This window comes from Pseudopipra pipra, chromosome 17 (assembly GCF_036250125.1).
Source record: "Pseudopipra pipra isolate bDixPip1 chromosome 17, bDixPip1.hap1, whole genome shotgun sequence".
NCBI classification, from domain to species: Eukaryota; Metazoa; Chordata; class Aves; order Passeriformes; family Pipridae; genus Pseudopipra; species Pseudopipra pipra.
The window spans coordinates 13,801,945-13,821,010 of NC_087565.1; the positions used below are offsets into that span (position 1 = coordinate 13,801,945).

At 51.5% G+C, this 19,066-nt stretch overlaps 2 long non-coding RNA genes across 2 annotated transcripts; both read left to right on the forward strand.

Moving 5' to 3' along the window:
* Positions 1-6,507: 6,507 nt before the first annotated feature.
* Positions 6,508-7,674, forward strand: LOC135423769 (uncharacterized). The gene is made up of 2 exons (XR_010434942.1): positions 6,508-6,856; positions 6,970-7,674. It is a non-coding gene; the product is annotated as an uncharacterized LOC135423769 (long non-coding RNA).
* Positions 7,675-17,078: 9,404 nt separating this feature from the next.
* Positions 17,079-18,076, forward strand: LOC135423770 (uncharacterized). The gene is made up of 2 exons (XR_010434943.1): positions 17,079-17,362; positions 17,474-18,076. It is a non-coding gene; the product is annotated as an uncharacterized LOC135423770 (long non-coding RNA).
* The last annotated feature ends 990 nt before the right edge of the window (positions 18,077-19,066 follow it).

A 19,066-nucleotide genomic window follows, 5' to 3' on the forward strand; every position in this document is an offset into this window, starting at 1 on the left:
GTATAAATAAATATCTAAATATCTAAATATCTAAATATATAAATATATAAATTTATATAAATATCTGCAGGGAGTGGTCAGAGGATGGCCCAGGCTCTGCTCAGGGGGCCCAGAATCAGGACAAGAGGTCGGGGCAGAAACTGATGCCTGGGAAGTTCCACCTGAATATGGGGAAGAATTTCTTTCCTGTGCAGTGGCTGAGCACTGAGCAGAGACCAGAGAGAGTGTGGAGTCTCCCTCACTGGAGATATTCCAGAACTCTCTGGACACAATCCGGTGTTATGTGCTCTGAGGTAACTGGAGCAGGAGCAGGGACCAGATGCCCCACTGTGGTCCCTTCCAACCTGACCCGTTCTGGGATTCTGGGATTCTGTGGCTGGAGCCACACGAGACCACAGTGGGGCTCAGGACGGTGCCAGGACCAGCCACGGAGCCACTGTGGGCACTGAGCAGGCAGCGCTTCTTGTCCCACTTTCCTGGGGCAACACCACTTTCAGGTGTTACCCTGGGGCACAGGGAGCCCTCGCTGTACAGCTCGGCCAGCCGGCACCGAGGCAGGGAAGGTGCTGGTGAGGTGCCAGGCAGAGCTGGCCCGACTTGTGAGCCGCTCTGTGAGCTGGACCTTGGACTCCCAGTTCCCCTGTCCAGCCTGCAGTGGCTTTGGCTGGTGCAGGGCAGGGCTGGCATGGGCAGGGCTGCAGTCCCAGCCCCCTGGCACAGCCAATGCCTGCCAAACATGCAGGAGGCAGAGCCCTGCTCCGGCCTTGCCTGGGGGTCACACACACGTTCACTCCTGTTCTGACATCTCCAATAGGTTTTTCACAAGCCCCAGTCATAAACTGTGGTGAGCTTTTCAGCCAGGCTGTCGTACACCTCTCCTTTTATCTGTGAAATGCTTAAAAGTGAGGATTTCCTCACAGAAATTCTCACTGATATATTTTGCAAAGTTTAAATTAATTCTGAGCACAGAGTTCACCCTGACACCCCAGCTCCTAGTCCTCCCTGGCAATGAAGCTCAGTACTTGTTATCTGAGCAGCAGCTGAAGTTCAGTGACTGTCCTACAGTGAACAGTCCACACAGAAAGACACAAGTCCCACTAGGAGACCTGTCCAGGCAAAGTGTCACTAGGAGAACTGTCCAGGCAGTACACATGGAAGCAACAGGATTTGTGTTTAATACTTGGAATGCTGCACATGCACCAAGACACCTGAGACCATTCCAAGGAGTTCTGTAAACGAAAAGGTGCCCAAAGCAGTGGCATGTCTGTTCCCCTGGGCCAGGCTCACCTAACCCAGTCCTGCTTTCCCTGGTTTGCATCACCACCCACCTTTTTGTCCCAGCTCCAAAGCCCCCATGGGCAGCAATAGGACAGGGGTTCAGACTCTGGCAGTTCCCACTGTCCCGAGCCCCTAGGGTGGGATGGCTGGGACGGTGCAGACTCTGCAGCCTCCTGCACCCCTGGCTGTGCCCACAGGCAAACGGGAGCTTCCCCAGAGCTTCCTGAGACACTGGGACCTGAGGGAACAAAACACTCCCAAAGTACTGAGTGACTCCCAACTTTGTCACTAACGCGTAGGATAGAATAGAATAGAATAGAATACGCTGAGCTGGAAGGGACCCACAAGGATCATTGAGTCCAAATCTGGCTCTGCACAGACACTCCAACAATCCCACCCTGTCCCTGAGAGCATTGTCCAAATGCTCCTGGAGCTCTGGCAGCCTCAGGGCTGTGCCCACTGCCCTGGGGAGCCTGGTCAGTGCCAACCACCCTCTGGGGGAAGGACCTTTTGCTGAGATCCAGCTTAAACCCCCCCGATTCAGCTTCATGCCCTTACATTGCCATTCGTTCCTTACATTGATAAACTCACTTTATTAATTACACCTTAGAAACAGAATGTTCCAAAGTGGAGAGGGGTTTTATTGTTAAGCAGAAGTCATGCTTGTGTTTCACAATTGTCTTTTTTTAGCAAATTTGACCATTTCCCTTCATACCCAGTGTTATGTCTTTTCTTTAATAACACATGAGATCAATGGTTATTTTTTTTCCTCCCTGAAAAGAAACACTTTACAGAAATTCAGTGTGTTGGTTCAAGGCATCAGCTAAAATACTGGGAAGTGGGAAAAATAGAAGGTATAAAGAAGAAGCTGTAGGGAAAATAGAAGATAAAAACAAGAGGTTGTTTGTTTAAATACTGTAAGTGATAAGGGTTTCATAAGCTTATGTCCTAGAAGGAGCAACTTTAGGCTTTACTCCAAGATGAGTGTGTTGCTGGTGCTCTATTTAATTGGAAAATGGAAGGAGAGGAGTTCAGAGCAGCTCAGCCACTGTGTAACAGCAATTTCACTTGTTATAAACTAAATAATGTATGTGGAGAAGGATAATTGTCCATAAGCCCAGACTGCAGGAGAAGATTCCCATGATCAGGACAAAAATCACCCAAATGATTTGGAAGTTGCGGCTTCTTTCTGTAGAAGAGGGTGGGTTTGTGTTGTAACACTCTCAGACATGTGATGGGACTCTTAGGGTGTCCCAGGGGTTGGAGTCGCTGATCCTTGTGGGTCCCTTCCAACTCAGGTGGTTCCATGAGAAGCACCTTGTGCCAGGTGTCCACAGCAGCAGGAGAGAACTAATCAATTGGAAATTCCAAGGTTTTAATTCTTATCCTGCTCCAACAGCAGTGTATGTTGTTGGATCCTGCTCCCCCCTCCCCTGTTATCTTTTGTCCTGCCTGAGGTTTGTAGCTGAGGAAGCTGAAGCAGGGGGATGTCATGCACAACCAAGGCTGGAGAATTTCTGGATCCAAATCCTGTACCTGCTCCTTGTTTAGAATAGGGCTTTAATACTTGACACAACCACTGTCTCTGAGCGGAGCAGGTATTGGGACATACCTTCCCTGGAAGCAAATCCCTAAAGTTTTTTGCAGATAAAAAACCCCCAAAGATTAATTCAGACATAATAAACTGGAATGGGGTGTTTGGGCACATGGGACGCCCTAAGCCCCCAAATGGCACCAGGAATCTTCTGGCACTGTGTAAAGCTCTGGCAGGAGACTTGGGAGCCACAGTTAGCACATGCCCATCTGGGCAGGGCCCCAGGGCACTGGGGACTGATAAAAGATGAAAGGTATGCGCTTGGTGGTGTGCTCCCATGCACTGGAGATAAACCTGCTGGATCCAAGGCCGGTGACTATCTACCTTTCTCTCCTTTTCTTCTCTGTCTTTTTCTTCTCCTACCTTCTTCTCCCCAAAATACATTGGAACCCAAAAATCAAGTCCAAGCATTGCCAACTGCCTTAATCTATCTGGATGTTCTAAAGCGTGCAAGTAAAAATTGTTTTTCAATGAACCTCCTGAGAAACTGTTGTTTGTAACCTGCACTGCCCAGAGGATCCCCAAATAGCCCCTGTGTCCCCATTGTCAGGGTTTGCTTTGGAGCCTGGGCTTGTGGGAGCACAGGGAGCTCGGAGCTGAGCTGGGGGATGGACCCACGGCCCGGCCACGCGTCCCATGGAACCGCTCCGGGCCGGGAGCTGGGCCCAGGGGACAGACGGGATCTGCTCCCGACGCATCCCTGCAGACTCCACAAAGAACAGCCCATGGCAGCAGGACTCTGCCCAGCACAGGCTTCGCTCCGGGGATTTTATCCCTCAGCACAGGAGTGCGTTTAGTTGCTGTCCAGGGATACCCCAATATTCCCCCTGTTCCCCAGGAAGCTGCAACCCCCACAGGGCTCCTCCCGGCCTCCAGCTCTGGGGTGCTGAGCACAGGACAGCCTGCTGGAGCCAGTGGGGAGGAGGCCCCAGAGGTGCTGCGAGGGCTGGAGCCCCTGTGCTGTGTGGAAAGGCTGAGAGAGTTGGGGTTGCTGAGGTGGGAGAAGAGAAGGCCCCGGGGAGGCCTCAGTGCGGCCGGGCAGGAGCTGAAGGGGCCCAGAGGAGAGCTGGGCCAGAGTGTTCAGCAGGGCCTGCGGGGAGAGGACAAGGGGGGATGACTTTACACTGAAGGAGGAGGACTCAGCTTTGATTTGCTTTAGGAAGATGTTCTTTTGCACTGTGGGTGTTGAAGCCCTGGCAGGGGCTGTTCAGAGAGGCTGTGGATGCCCCATCCATGGGAATGTTCAAGGTGTGCTTGGACAGGGCCCTGAGCAACCTGGTGCGGTGGAAGGTTGTTCAAATTTGAAGAAGATGATTTTTAGGGTCCCTTCCAAGCCAAACCATTCAAGAATTCCATCATTCCATGATCCCCATCCCCCACTGCGGAGTGGGGGGTCCTTGGACCTCCTGTGACATCGCAGCTGCCAGAGCTGTGCCCGTGTTCCATGTGGAACTGCCAGGGCCCGGCGATGAGCACAACGCAGCCATTCCCCTGCTGCCAGCGAACCTTCAGCAGCTCGCAGCGAACCCCTGTCACCTGGTCCAAGACCACCCTTCACCCTGCTCCAAGAGCACCTTTCCTCCTGCTCCCAGCGCCCTGTCCTTACCAGCTCCCTGATAGTCCGTCAGTCCGGAACTCTCCCTGCTGACTGGATCTCAGCATCGCTCCTGCAGGATGTGCAGTTTTGTCCCAGTGAAGGTACAGTGCCATTCCATGGAGGTGGGCACCCCATGACTACCTGGGATGGCATCCCCTGTGGGGATGGTTTGGGACAGAGACCCCTCTCTGAGGTTGTTCTCCCTTGCTGCAGGGTCAGAGAGACAGTGAGGAAGCCATGGAAGTAGACATGGTGTTAGATATGGAGGAGAGTATGGATGTGGATGTTGAAGAGACTTTGGAAGAGATGGAAGTTGATGTGGTGGACAAGATCGAGGATATGGAAGTAGATCAGGAAGATGAGGTGGAAGAAATGATTCTGGGATGAGGAGAGTCCCCCATCACAGCAGGTGAGGCCCGTCCTGGCCATGCCCTGCCCCGGGCACAGCGGGTCACCTGCCGCCAGGCTGGGGCTGGGCTGGGTGGCCTCGCTCAGGGACACGGTGCCCCGTGCCCTGGATTGTGGCGGCACAACCCCCAGCCCCGGCCTGCCCTGCGCCTGCTTTGGGCCACACAAGCCCCGTGCCAGCGCCTGGGGCCCGGCTCCCATCCCCAGCCGGGCTCAGGCCTGGCACCAGAGTCCCGCTGTGCCCAGCGTGGGCCAGGCTGGGGGCACAGGGAACGGCCAGCAGGGCCCGACTGCACTGACCGTGCCCTTGCTTTTCTTGCAGGACTGACGGACACGCTGGCCATGGAATCGGCCATGTTGTACATATGTTCTCTACGTTGTTTCCTGTTTTTGTACATACATTCTATACTTTTGATTTTTTAAGAAAATAGTGGGTTTTAGAAAGAAGATAGTTGTTTTTTAGAGAAGATAGTTGTTTTTTCAGAAAAGGATTTTTTAATAATAAGAAGATAGATTTTATTCAGGAAGATAATTTTTTTAATTAAGAAGATGTTTTTTATCAAGAAGGTAGTCTTTTATTATAATCGTAGTTTTATGTAGAAGAAAAAGGTTTTTTAAGATGGTAGTTTTTTATTAAGACAGTTTTTTTCTTAAGAAGACAGTTGTTAATATTAAGAAGATTGTTATTTTTATAAGAAGATTCTTGTTTTCATAATGGTTCTTATAATGTAAATACATTTTGTATAGATGTTTAATGTGTTGCTGTTGTATTGTCCTTCTGTAACTCGGTTGTCTGGGGGTGCTGGCACGGCCCCCCCGGGCTGGGGATACTGGCTTGGAAGCTCGAAGTACTCTGGGCTTTGTTTCCCATCCCCATGGCATTGCCCTGGGCTGTGGAAGAGCCCAAAGGCCAGTGAGGGATCCTTGCCCTGCCCCGATTCCTGCTGCTGGCAGCGGGCACGGCCCATGTCCCCCACTCGGGGGGACACGTGGAGTGGGCAGCACAGGCTGTGTTGGGGAGGGGCCAGGGGGCCTTTGGTGTGAGGGTGCTGTTGGTGGGGTGCCATGGGCCCCATGGGTGCAGGGTCCTGGAGGGGGTGCAGGGTGTGGGAGCCGTGGGTGCTGCAGAGAGTGCCGGGGGATGCGATGCTGAGAGGGGCAGGGCTGGGGCAGGCAGGGCTGTGGGAGCAGGGAATGGGCAAAGGGGAGTCGCTGGGCACTCATGAACCTCAGCCCAGCCCTTTTCTTAGAAAAAAAGGAAGAAAAATACAAAGCTTTAAAGAAAGAGAAAATAAGTCTCTATTTGAGTATCAGGAATTCAGGGGGGAAAAATGATCCAGGTGTCCTCAGGTCTGTTGCAAAGAGCAAAAGACAGGGACAATCGATGCAGGTTCCTATTGGCTACGAAAGCCAGAGGAAAGCTGGAGACAGAGTGTTCAGCAGGGCCTGGGGAGAGGAGAAGGGGCGATGGCTTCACACTGAAGGAGGTGGATTTAGGTTTGATTTGCTTTAGGGAGGTTTTATTTAGCAAGGAGGGTGTTGAGGCCCTGGCACAGGTTGTGCAGAGAGGCTGAGGATGCCCCATCCCTGGGAACGTTGAAGGCCCACTTGGACAGGACCCTGAGCAACCTGGTGTGGTGGAAGGTTGACCAGGTTGGAACAAGATGATTTTTCGTGTCCCTGCCAAGCCAAACCATTCAAGGATTTGAGCATTCGACAATCCCAATCTCCCACTGCGGAGTGGCCCTGGACCTCCTGTGACATCAGAGCTGCCAGAGCTGTGCCCGTGTTCCATGTGGAACTGCCAGGGCCCGGCGACGAGCACAACGCAGCCATTCCCCTGCTGCCAGCGAACCGTCAGCAGCTCCCAGCGCACCCTCGTCAGGTGATCCCTGAGAGACTCGTGAGTCCTGGACTCAACCTACTCTCTGGAGCTCTGCAGCCATCCCAGCAGGATGGGCAACCTCCTCCCAGTCAAGGTACAGTGCCAATCCATGGAGGTGGGAAACCCCTGACTTCCCAGGAAGGCTGGAGCTCAGTGGGGCTGGTGTGGGACAGGGACCCCTCTCTGAGGTTGTGCTCCCTTACACAGACTGCCGGAGATACAGAGGAAGAGATGGATGTGGACGTTGTGGTGGATGCAGAGGAGATGATGGAGGTGGACATCCAAGAGTTTGATGAAGAGATGGAGGTCGATGTGGTGGAGGAGATGGAGGACATGGATGTTGACCAGCAAGATGAGGAGGAGGACATGGTGCTGGGATGAGGACAGTCCCCCAGCAGCAGAACAGGCACGTCCTGGCCATGCCCTGCCCCGGGGTCACCTGCTGGGTGTGCCAGGCTGGGGGCACAGGGAACACCCAGCAGGGCCCGACTGCACTCACCGTGCCCTTGCTTTTCTTCCAGGATTGACGGACCTGCCGGCCATGGAATTGGCCCCTCTGTACATATGTTTTTCATTTTTTTCTGTAAATATGTTTTACATTATTCACTTTTTAAGAAGATTGTAGTTTAGATAGAGAAAATAGTTTAAGAAGATAGATTTTTAATAAGAAGATAGTTTTTTCATAAGACAATAGGTTTTTTAAGAAGATAAGTTTTCTTTTAAAGAAGATAGATTTTTATTTAAGAAGATAGTTTTTTATTAAGATGATAGTTTTTTAAAGAAGATAAGGTTTCTTTTTAAGAAGATAGTTTTTTACTAAGTAGATATTTTTATTTAGAAGATAGTTGTTTTTATTAAGAAGATATTTTTATTAAGAAGATAGTTGTTTTTTCAAGAAGATAATTGTTTTTATTAAGAAGATGGCTGTTGATATTAAGACTGTTGTCATCAAGAAGACTGTTGCTTCTGTAAAGGAGAATGCTGGATTTTTAAAAAAAAATTGGAAAAAGTCAATAAATTCTGTAGACATCTCTGATATGTTGTTGCTTTATTGTCCTTCTGTAAATACATGTCAAAGATTATTGTTGTTCCATGGGCCCTTAGAATGTGCCCTCTCAGCCCAGCCCCCCCCGTGTGCTGGGCTCATCCCCAGCCCTGGGGGCAGCAGGGCAGGGGGGGTTCTGCCGCTCTGCTGCGCTCTCAGCAGACCCCACCTGCAGTGCGGCCTCCAGCTCTGGGGTCCCCGACACAACAAGGCCAGGGAACTGCTGCAGCAAGGCCAGACCAGGCCACCAAGGGGCTCAGGGCACTCGAGCACCTCCCCTCTGCACACAGGCTGGCAAAGTTGGGGCTCTTCAGCCTGGAGAAGAGAAGCTTGTGTGGAGACCTGGGAGAAACCTCCCCGTGTGGGAAGGGGCCTCCAAGGAAGCCGGAGGGTGACTCTTGGTAAGCAACTGTAGTGACAGGACAAGGGGCTCAAACTGACAGAGAGGAGGGTTAGATTTGATGTTAGGAAAATATTGTTTCCTGTGAGGGTGGTGAGGCCCTGGCAGGGGCTGTGCAGAGAGGCTGTGGCTGCCCCATCCCTGGGAACATTCAAGGCCCACTTGGACAGGACCCTGAGCAACCTGGTCAGGTTGGAATAAGAGATACGGAGGAAGAGATGGATGTGGATGTTGTGTTGGATACAGAAGAGATGAAGGAGGTGGATGTGCAAGAGTTTTAAGAAGAAATGGACGTCGATGTGGTGGAGGAGATCGAGGACATGGATGTCAGTGACGAAGATGAGGAGGAGGACATGGTGCTGGGATGAGGACAGTCCCCCAGCAGCACGACAGGCACATACTGGCCATGCCCCGCCCAAGACTGGCAGTTTGAGCACAGGGCTGAGAAAAGCAAACAACAGCCCTTATCCCCAGGAGAGAAAGCCTGAAACCCTTGGCTCTCTGGTGCAGTTGGTGTCCCAGCCTGGGCACTCCATTGGCAGCAAGGGCTTTGTGTCCTGGCACCTTTTGTCTGGGAGGAATCTTCGTCCATATGCAATTCTGAGAGTCAGATTGTCCATTTCAGCACAGGATTCCTGAAATTCAACAACATCGCTTTCCCACAGGTAAGAAAGCACTTACCATTTTGGTTTGTGGTGCAGTTGGTGGGACAGCCCAGGCACCCCATGGGCAGCAAGTGCTTTCTGTCCTGGTACCTTTTGTCTAGGAGATATTCTCATCCATATTCAATTTTTGGAGCTGGACTTCCTATTTCAGCTCTATGATACCTGCAAGCAAACATCAGTCTTTTTCCCCCGGAAAGAAAACCCTTACCTTCGTGGTTTCTGGTGCAGTCTGTGGGCTAGCCTGGGCACTCCATGGGCAGCAAGCGCTCTCTGTCCTGGCATCTGAGCAGACCAGCTCAGCTCAGCTGCCCTTCGAGGCTTTCTGAGGTGACCAAGGGAGAAGCCAAGGTTCTTTGTCGGAGATTTATAGTCCATGGAGAAGCTGCTCCACGCTCAGCCCAGCTCAGCCCAGCCGCCCTGCAAGCTCTGATCATTGGATGGAGCTGAGAGTGTCTGTGGGAGATTTAAACTGCAGGGAGAAACTGCTCCCAGCTCAGCCCAGCTGTGCCCAGCTGCCTTGCGAGGCCTAATCAGCTCAGCAGGGGATGGAGTCCAGGTCGTTTCTGGGTGACATAAACTGGTCCAGGGAGTACAAACGACGTGGAGTGTGGCCAATAGGAGGAGGCAAACAGGGCTGTGGCATGTCAGTGAGGACGTGGCAGGGCACTTTGGGCAGCAGGTCGCCCAGGCAGGGAGAGCAGGAAGAACACAGCCACCCTCCCAGCTCTGTCTGATGGCCTGTGAGGTAGGTCTGTGACTGTCCGTGTTTTTGTGGAGTAGGACTGGCAATTTAAGTGGAGGGCTTCAAAAACAGAATGAGGGCAGTTCAGCCCTTTACCCTTTGTCTCTCATGTTCAGGTGGTGGGCCACTCTTGGTATTCCATGGGCAGCAAGAGCTTTCTGTGGTGGCACCTTTTGTCTGGGAGGAATCTTCATTTGTATTCAGTTCTGGGGAGGTGGGACCGGCAATTGCAGCGCAGGGCTGAAAAAAGGGAAGAACAGCCCTTTCCCCCAGGACAGAAAACCTGGAACCTTTGGCTTTCAGGTGCAGTTGGTAGGGCAGCCTGGGCACTCCGTGGGCAGCAAGAGCTTTGTGTGGGGTCATCTTTTGTCTGGGAGGAATCTTCATTTGTATTCCATTTTGGGAAGGTGAGAGCAGCAATTGCAGCACAGGGCTGAAAAAAGGGAACAGCAGCCCTGTGCCCCAGGACAGAAAGGCTGGAACCTTTGGCTTCAGGTGCAATTGTTGGATCAGCCTGGGCACTCCGTGGGCAGCAAGAGGTTTGTGTGGTGGCACCTTTTGTCTGGGAGGAATCTTCATTTGTATGCAGTTTTTGGGGAGGTGGGACCGGCAATTGCAGTGATGGGTAGAAAAAAGGGAAGAGCAGCCCTGTGCCCCAGGAAAGAAAGCCTGGAACCTTTGGCTTCAGGTGCAATTGCTGGGCTAGCCTGGGCACTCCGTGGGCAGCAAGAGCTTTGTGTGGTGGTACCTTTTGTCTGGGAGGAATCTTCCATTTGTATTCAGTTTTTGGGAGGGTCACCTACCGTGTGTGCCAGGCAGGGGGCACAGAGAACACCCAGCAGGGCCCGACTGCACTGACCATGCCCTTGCTTTTCTTCCAGGACTGATGGATGTGCCAGCCATGCAATTGGCCATGCTGTACATATGTTTTTAACACTGTTCCTTGTTGTTCTGTAAATACGATTTCTATTGTTGACTTTTTAAGAAATTTGTTATTTATATAAAGAAGATAGTTTAAGAAGATAGATTTTTAATTAAGAAGATAGTTTTTTATGAAGACGGTAGTTTTTTTAAGAAGATGAGGTTTCTTTTTAGAAGATAGTTTTTTATTAAGTAGATAGTTGTTTCATTGAGAAGATAGTAGTTTTTATTAAGAAGATCGTTGTTGATATTACGACTGTTTTCATAAAGAAGACTGTTGTTTCTGTAAAGAGGAATGCTGGTTGTATTTAGAAAATTCTGAAAATGTCAATAAATTCAGGATACGTGTCTTATATGTTGTCGTTTTATTGTCCTTCTGTAAATACATTTCATAGGTTATCATTGTTATTCAGGCCCTTAGAATGTGCCCTCTCAGCCCAGACCCCCCCGTGTCCTGGGCTCATCCCCAGCCCTGGGGGCAGCAGGGCAGGGGGGGTTCTGCCGCTCTGCTGCGCTCTCAGCAGACCCCACCTGCAGTGCGGCCTCCAGCTCTGGGGTCCCCGACACAACAAGGCCAGGGAAGTGCTGCAGCAAGGCCAGACCAGGCCACCAAGGGGCTCAGGGCACTCGAGCACCTCCCCTCTGCACACAGGCTGGCAAAGTTGGGGCTCTTCAGCCTGGAGAAGAGAAGCTTGTGTGGAGACCTGGGAGAAACCTTCCCGTGTGGGAAGGGGCCTCCAAGGAAGCCAGAGGGTGACTCTTGGTCAGCAACTGTAGTGACAGGAGAAGGGGGAATGGGCTCAAAGTGACAGAGAGGAGGGTTAGATTTGATATTAGGAAAATATTGTTTCCTGTGAGGGTGTTGAGGCCCTGGCAGGGGCTGTGCAGAGAGGCTGTGGATGCCCCATCAAGGACCACCTGGTCTGGTGGGAGGCTGGTCAGGTAGAAACAAGATGGCTTTTGGCTCCCTTCCAAACCAAAGAAACCGGAACTCCCATCATACCATAAACACCATCCCCGCCCATGGATTGGTCCCGCAGTTCCATATCATATCTGCCAGAGATTTTCCCGCGTTCCATGGGCCCGGCGGCGAGCACACCGCCGCCATTGCCCTGCTGCCAGTGAACCTTGAGCAGCTCCCAGCGCACCGACAGGTGATCCCTGAGAGTCCCATCAGTCCTGGAATCTCTCTGTTCTCTGGAGCTCATCATCAATCCCAGCAGGATGTGCAGCCTTGTTCCAGTGAAGGTACAGTGCCACTCCTTGGAGGTGGGCACCCCCTGACTGCCAGGGTGGGCAGGAGCTCAGTGGGGCTGGAGTGGGATAGGGCCCCCTCTCTGAGGTTGTGCTCCCTGCTGCAGGGTCAGAAAGACAGCGAAGAGCCAATGGAAGTGGATGTTGTGTTGTATATGGAGGAGATGATGGAGATCGATGTAGAAGTGGATGTGGAGGAGGAGATGGAACTGGATGTGGAGGAGGATGTGGACAAGATGGAAGTGGATGAAGAGGACGAGGTGGAGGACATGGTGCTGGGATGAGGACAGTCCCCCAGCAGCACGACAGGCACGTCCTGGCCATGCCGTGCCCCAGGGTCACCTGCTGGGTGTGCCAGGCTGGGGGCACAGGGAACACCCAGCAGGGCCCGACTGCACTGACCGTGCCCTTGCTTTTCTTCCAGGACTGACAGACCTGCCGGCCATGCAATCGGCCATAAATATGTTTTATAGATAGTTGATTTAATTAGAAGATTGTTGTATTTCTTTAGAAGATTGTTGTATTTCTTTAGAAGATTGTTGTTCTTATAAGGAGGATTGTTACTTTTATTAAGAAGACTGTTTCTATTAGGAATATTATTGTTCTTATAATGTAAATACATTCTGAATATATGTTTTATATGTTGTTGTTTTGCTGTCTTTCTGCAAATACATTTCATAGACTATTGTTGTTAAAGACACCCTTAGAATTTAAATGTGTTTTGTAGACCATTGTTGTAATAAAGATTCTTATAATTTGAATATGTTGTGTTGTTCATTGGTTTTGTTGCTCTTCTGTAAATAAATAATCATTGTTTTCACACCTCAGCTCTCTTTGTGTTTGCTTTGGGCACTCGCAGCTTTTGCAGAGTTCTGGTTTCCACTTGCTCTGGGTTCCCAGGGCTGGAGGTGTCTGGGGGTGTTGGAATGGCCACTCCTAGTGTGGGGTCCCTGTGCTCAGAGGAGTCCCACTGACAGAGGTCCCACTCTCCTGGCAATTGCTTTGCACGTACTTGGGATCTGTAGAGGCCAATCCCACGGGGCCCTGTGCCCTGGGATCCCATGTGGGAGCAGGGCCGTGCCTGCGTGGTCCTGCAGAGCCTCCTCAATGGCTCTTCCCTGGGTGGCCCCAGCGCTGAGGAGGGTGCACTGGGCTGGGGGCACCCCCTTCTCTCGGGCACCCCGAGGGGCTGGAGCTGGCCCGGAGGGAGCATCAGCACAGGGGACTCTGGCTTTTGCTCCTGCTCCAGAAATCCCTGGGGAAAATGTTTGTTCTGGGGGCTCCCCAGGATGCTGCAGGCCCAGCCTCAGCTGGAGGGAGCCAGCAGGGCACGGACTGTGTCCCCATTGCCAGGGTTTGCTTTGGAACCTGGGCTTGTGGGAGCACAGGGAGCTCAGAGCTGAGCTGGGGGATGGACCCACGGACCGGCCCAGGCGTCCCATGGAGCCGCTCCGGGCCGGGAGCTGGGCCCAGGGGACAGACGGGATCTGCTCCCGACGCATCCCTGCAGACTCCACAAAGAACAGCCCATGGCAGCAGGACTCTGCCCAGCACAGGCTTCGCTCCGGGGATTTTATCCCTCAGCACAGGAGTGTGTTTAGTTCCTGTCCAGGGATAACCAAACCTTCCCCTGTTCCCCAGGAAGCTGCAGCCCCCGCAGGGCTCCTCCCGGACTCCAGCTCTGGGGTGCTGAGTGCAGGAAGGCCGTGGAGCTACTGGAGCCAGTGGGGAGGAGGCCCCAGAGGTGCTGCGAGGGCTGGAGCCCCTGTGCTGTGTGGAAAGGCTGAGAGAGTTGGGGTTGCTGAGGCGGGAGAAGAGAAGGCCCCGGGGAGGCCTCAGTGCGGCTGGGCAGGAGCTGAAGGGGCCCAGAGGAGAGCTGGGGACAGTGTTCAGCACTGGGAGGAGAGGAGAAGAGGGGATGGCTTTACACTGAAGGAGGGGGAATCAGGTTTGATTTGCTTTAGGAAGATGTTTTTTTGCACTGTGGGTGGTGAGGCCCTGGCAGGGGCTGTGCAGAAAGACTGGATGCCCTATTCCTGGGAACATTCAAGGTTTGCTTGGATGGGGCTCTGAGCGACCTGGTCTGCCGAGAGGCTGGTCAGGTTGGAAAAAGATGATTTTTAGGGTCCCTCCAAAGACAAACCAGTCCAGGATTCCATCATTTCATAACCCCATCACCCGCAGCGGAGTGGCCCCACAATTCCTGTGACATCACAGCTGCCAGAGCTGACAGACCTGCCAACCATGCAATCAGCCACCTGTACATATGTTTTTCACATTGTACTGTAAATATGTTTTCTATTGTTCACTTTTTAAGAAGATTGTTGTTTGTATAGAGAAGATAGTTTAAAAAGATAGATTTTTAAATAAGAAGATAGTTTTTTATTAAGAAGGCAGTTTTTTTAAGAAGGTAAGGTTTCTTTTTAAGAAGATAGATTTTTATTTAGGAAGATAGTTTTTTATAAAGACAATAGTTTTTTTAAAGAAGATAAGTTTCTTTTTAAGAAGATAGTTTTTTATTAAGAAGATATTTTTATTAAGAAGATAGTTGTCTATTAAGAAGAGAATTGTTTTTATTAAAGAGATGGTTGTTCATATTAATAGTGTTGTCATCAAGAAGACTGTTGTTTCTATAAAGGAGAATGCTGGATTTATTAAGAAAGTTCTGAAAACATCAATAAATTCTGTATATATGTCTTATATGTTGTCGTTTTATTGTCCTCCTGTAAACACATTTCATAGGTTATCATTGTTATTCAGGCCCTTAGAATGTGCCCTCTCAGCCCAGCCCCCCCCCGTGTCCTGGGCTCATCCCCAGCCCTGGGGGCAGCAGGGCAGGGGGGGTTCTGCCGCTCTGCTGCGCTCTCAGCAGACCCCACCTGCAGTGCGGCCTCCAGCTCTGGGGTCCCCGACACAACAAGGCCAGGGAAGTGCTGCAGCAAGGCCAGACCAGGCCACCAAGGGGCTCAGGGCACTCGAGCACCTCCCCTCTGCACACAGGCTGGCAAAGTTGGGGCTCTTCAGCCTGGAGAAGAGAAGCTTGTGTGGAGACCTGGGAGAAACCTTCCCGTGTGGGAAGGGGCCTCCAAGGAAGCCGGAGGGTGACTCTTGGTCAGCAACTGTAGTGATAGGAGAAGGGGGAATGGGCTCAAAGTGACAGAGAGGAGGGTTAGATTTGATGTTAGGAAAACATTGTTTCCTGTGAGGGTGTTAGGCCCTGGCAGGGGCTGTGCAGAGAGGCTGTGGCTGCCCCATCCCTGGGAACATTCAAGGACCACCCTGAGCAACCTGGTCAGCTTGGAATAAGATGATTTTTAAGGTCCCTCTGAAGTCAAACCATTCAAGGATTCCATCATTCCATGATCCCCATCCCCACTGCGGAGTTGCCCTGGACCTCCTGTGACATCAGAGCTGCCAGAGCTGTGCCCGTGTTCCATGTGGAACTGCCAGGGCCCGGCGACGAGCACAACGCAGCCATTCCCCTGCTGCCAGCGATCTGTGAGCAGCTCCCAGCGCACCCTCGTCAGGTGATCCCTGAGAGACTCGTGAGTCCTGGACTCAACCTACTCTCTGGAGCTCAGCAGCCATCCCAGCAGGATGGGCAACCTCCTCCCAGTGAAGGTACAGTGCCAATCCATGGAAGTGGGAAACCCCTGACTTCCCAGGAAGGCTGGAGCTCAGTGGGGCTGGTGTGGGACAGGGACCCCTCTCTGAGGTTGTGCTCCCTTACACAGACTGTCGGAGATACTGAGGAGATGATGGAGGTGGACATCCAAGAGACTGAAGAAGAGATGGAAGTCGATGAGGTGGAGGAGATCGAGGAGATGGATGTGGACCAGCAAGATGAGGAGGAGGACATGGTGCTGGGATGAGGACAGTCCCCCAGCAGCACGACAGGTACGTACTGGCCATGCCCTGCCCCAGGGTCACCTGCTGGGTGTGCCAGGCTGGGGGCACAGGGAACACCCAGCAGGGCCCGACTGCACTGACCGTGCCCTTGCTTTTCTTCCAGGACTGACGGACCTGCCGGCCATGGGATTGGCCCCTTTCTACATATGTTTTTCATTTTTTTCTGTAAATATGTTTTATATTATTCACTTTTTAAGAAGATTGTAGTTTGGATAGAGATAGATTTTTAATAAGAAGATATTTTTTTCATAAGACAATAGGTTTTTTAAGAAGATAAGTTTTCTTTTAAAGAAGATAGATTTTTATTTAAGAAGATAGTTTTTTATGAAGATGATAGTTTTTTAAGATAAGGTTTCTTTTTAAGAAGATAGTTTTTTAAAGAAGATAAGGTTTCTTTTTAAGAAGATAGTTTTTTATTAGGTAGATATTTTTATTTAGAAGATAGTTGTTTTTATTAAGAAGATATTTTTATTAAGAAGACTTTTTTTTTATTAAGAAGATAGTTGTTAATATTGAGACTGTTGTGATCAAGAAGACTGTTGCTTCTGTAAAGAAGAATGCTGGATTTATTAAGAAAATTAGGATAAAGTCAATAAATTCTGTAGACGTCTCTGATATGTTGTTGCTTTATTGTCCTTCTGTAAATCCATGTCAAAGACTGTTGTTGTTCCATGGGCCCTTAGAATGTGCCCTCTCAGGCCAGCCCCCCCCGTGTGCTGGGCTCATCCCCAGCCCTGGGGGCAGCAGGGCAGGGGGGGTTCTGCCGCTCTGCTGCGCTCTCAGCAGACCCCACCTGCAGTGCGGCCTCCAGCTCTGGGGTCCCCGACACAACAAGGCCAGGGAAGTGCTGCAGCAAGGCCAGACCAGGCCACCAAGGGGCTCAGGGCACTCGAGCACCTCCCCTCTGCACACAGGCTGGCAAAGTTGGGGCTCTTCAGCCTGGAGAAGAGAAGGTTGTGTGGAGACGTGGGAGAAACCTGGGGCCCCGGGGAGGCCTCAGTGTGGCCGGGCAGGAGCTGAAGGGGCCCAGAGGAGAGCTGGGCCAGAGTGTTCAGCAGGGCCTGCGGGGAGAGGACAAGGGGGGATGGCTTTACACTGAAGGAGGAGGACTCAGCTTTGATTTGCTTTAGGAAGATGTTCTTTTGCACTGTGGGTGTTGAAGCCCTGGCAGGGGCTGTTCAGAGAGGCTGTGGATGCCCCATCCATGGGAATGTTCAAGGTGTGCTTGGACAGGGCCCTGAGCAACCTGGTGCGGTGGAAGGTTGTTCAAATTTGAAGAAGATGATTTTTAGGGTCCCTTCCAAGTCAAACCAGTCCAGGATTCCATCATTCTACAGTCTCCATCCCCCAGTGTGGAGTGGCCTTGGACCTCCTGTGACATCAGAGCTGCCAGAGCTGTGCCCGTGTTCCATGTGGAACTGCCAGGGCCCGGCGACGAGCACAACGCAGCCATTCCCCTGCTGCCAGCGAACCTTCAGCAGCTCGCAGCGAACCCCTGTCACCTGGTCCAAGACCACCCTTCCCCCTGCTCCAAGAGCACCTTTCCTCCTGCTCCCAGCGCCCTGTCCTTACCAGCTCCCTGATAGTCCGTCAGTCCGGAACTCTCCCTGCTGACTGGATCTCAGCATCGCTCCTGCAGGATGTGCAGTTTTGTCCCAGTGAAGGTACAGTGCCGTTCCATGGAGGTGGGCACCCCATGACTACCTGGGATGGCATCCCCTGTGGGGATGGTTTGGGACAGAGACCCCTCTCTGAGGTTGTGCTCCCTGCTGCAGGGTGTCAGAGACACCGAGGAAGCCATGGATGTGGACATGGATGGCGATGGCGAAGAGAGTATGGAAGTGGACCTGGAAGAGCATGTGGAGGAGATGGAGGTGGACACGCAAGAGGAAGAAGAGATGGATGTGGAAGAGGAAGGCGAGAAGGAGGAGGCCATGGTGCTGGGATGAGGAGAGTCCCCCATCAGCAGCAGGTGAGGCCCGTCCTGGCCATGCCCTGCCCCGGGCACAGCGGGTCACCTGCCGCCAGGCTGGGGCTGGGCTGGGTGGCCCCGCTCAGGGACACGGTGCCCCGTGCCCTGGATTGTGGCGGCACAACCCCCAGCCCCGGCCTGCCCTGCGCCTGCTTTGGGCCACACAAGCCCCGTGCCAGCGCCTGGGGCCCGGCTCCCATCCCCAGCCGGGCTCAGGCCTGGCACCAGAGTCCCGCTGTGCCCAGCGTGGGCCAGGCTGGGGGCACAGGGAACGGCCAGCAGGGCCCGACTGCACTGACCGTGCCCTTGCTTTTCTTGCAGGACTGACGGACCTGCCGGCCACGGAATCGGCCACTTGTACATATGTTTTACATGTTGTTCTGTAAATACGTTCTATATTATTGAATTTTTAAGAAGTTTGTTGGTTTTCTAAAGAAAATAATTTAAGAAGATAAGTTTTTTATTAAGAACATAGTTTTTTTAAGAAGATAAGTTTCCTTTATAAGAAGATAGTTTTGTTCGAAGAAGATAGTTGTTTTATTTAGAAGATAGTTGTTTTTATTAAGAAGATATTTTTATTAAGAAGATTGTTGTTTTATTAAGAAGATACTTGTTTTTATTAAGAAGATGGTTGTTGATAATAAGACTGTTGTCATCAAGAAGACTGTTGTTTCTATGAAGAAGAATGCTGGTTTTAATAAGAAAATTCTGAAAATGTCAATAAATTCAGGATAGGTGTCTTATCTGTTGTTGTTTTATTGTCCTTCTGTAAATCCATTTCAAAAATTGTTGTTGTTCCATGGTGTGGTGCGGGGAAACAGTTTTCCCCCCTGAAGTTATAAAATGGTAAAACCCCAGGGGGTGGTGACCCTTGAAGTTTTGAGGTTTTACCCAATGAGCGCTTCTGCAAAATATAAACAGATCCCAAGGGGAACGGAAGAGAAGGTTGTTGTTGAAGGTGTTGTTGAGAGAGGTGGCCATGTTCCGAGGCCACGAGGAAGGGGCTCGGAGCCCCTTGGGGCCTCTGGGCCCCCCCCAGCCCCGGCAAGGGGGCTACAGAGACTTAGAACAGTGTTAAACTAGACCAAGTGTCTGTAGCTAGAAAGCTAGAAGTTTTCTCCACCGTGAGTGAGCAGAGACAGAGCAGCAGCAGGAGCAGTGTCCAGAAACGGTGGCAGAGAGCCAGGAGAGAGAAGAAAGCAGCAGAGGCAGCTTGCAACCAGGCAAGCTGGGAGCTCAATACTTCAGAGAAGAGGCAATCTAGGAATTTCCTGGAGCGTATAGAGGACAATTTCCTTCATCAACTGGTAAATGAACCTAATAGGGGTAAGGCCCCGCTAGACCTGTTGTTTACAAACAGAGAAGGGCTGATGGGAGATGTAGTGGTTGAAGGCCG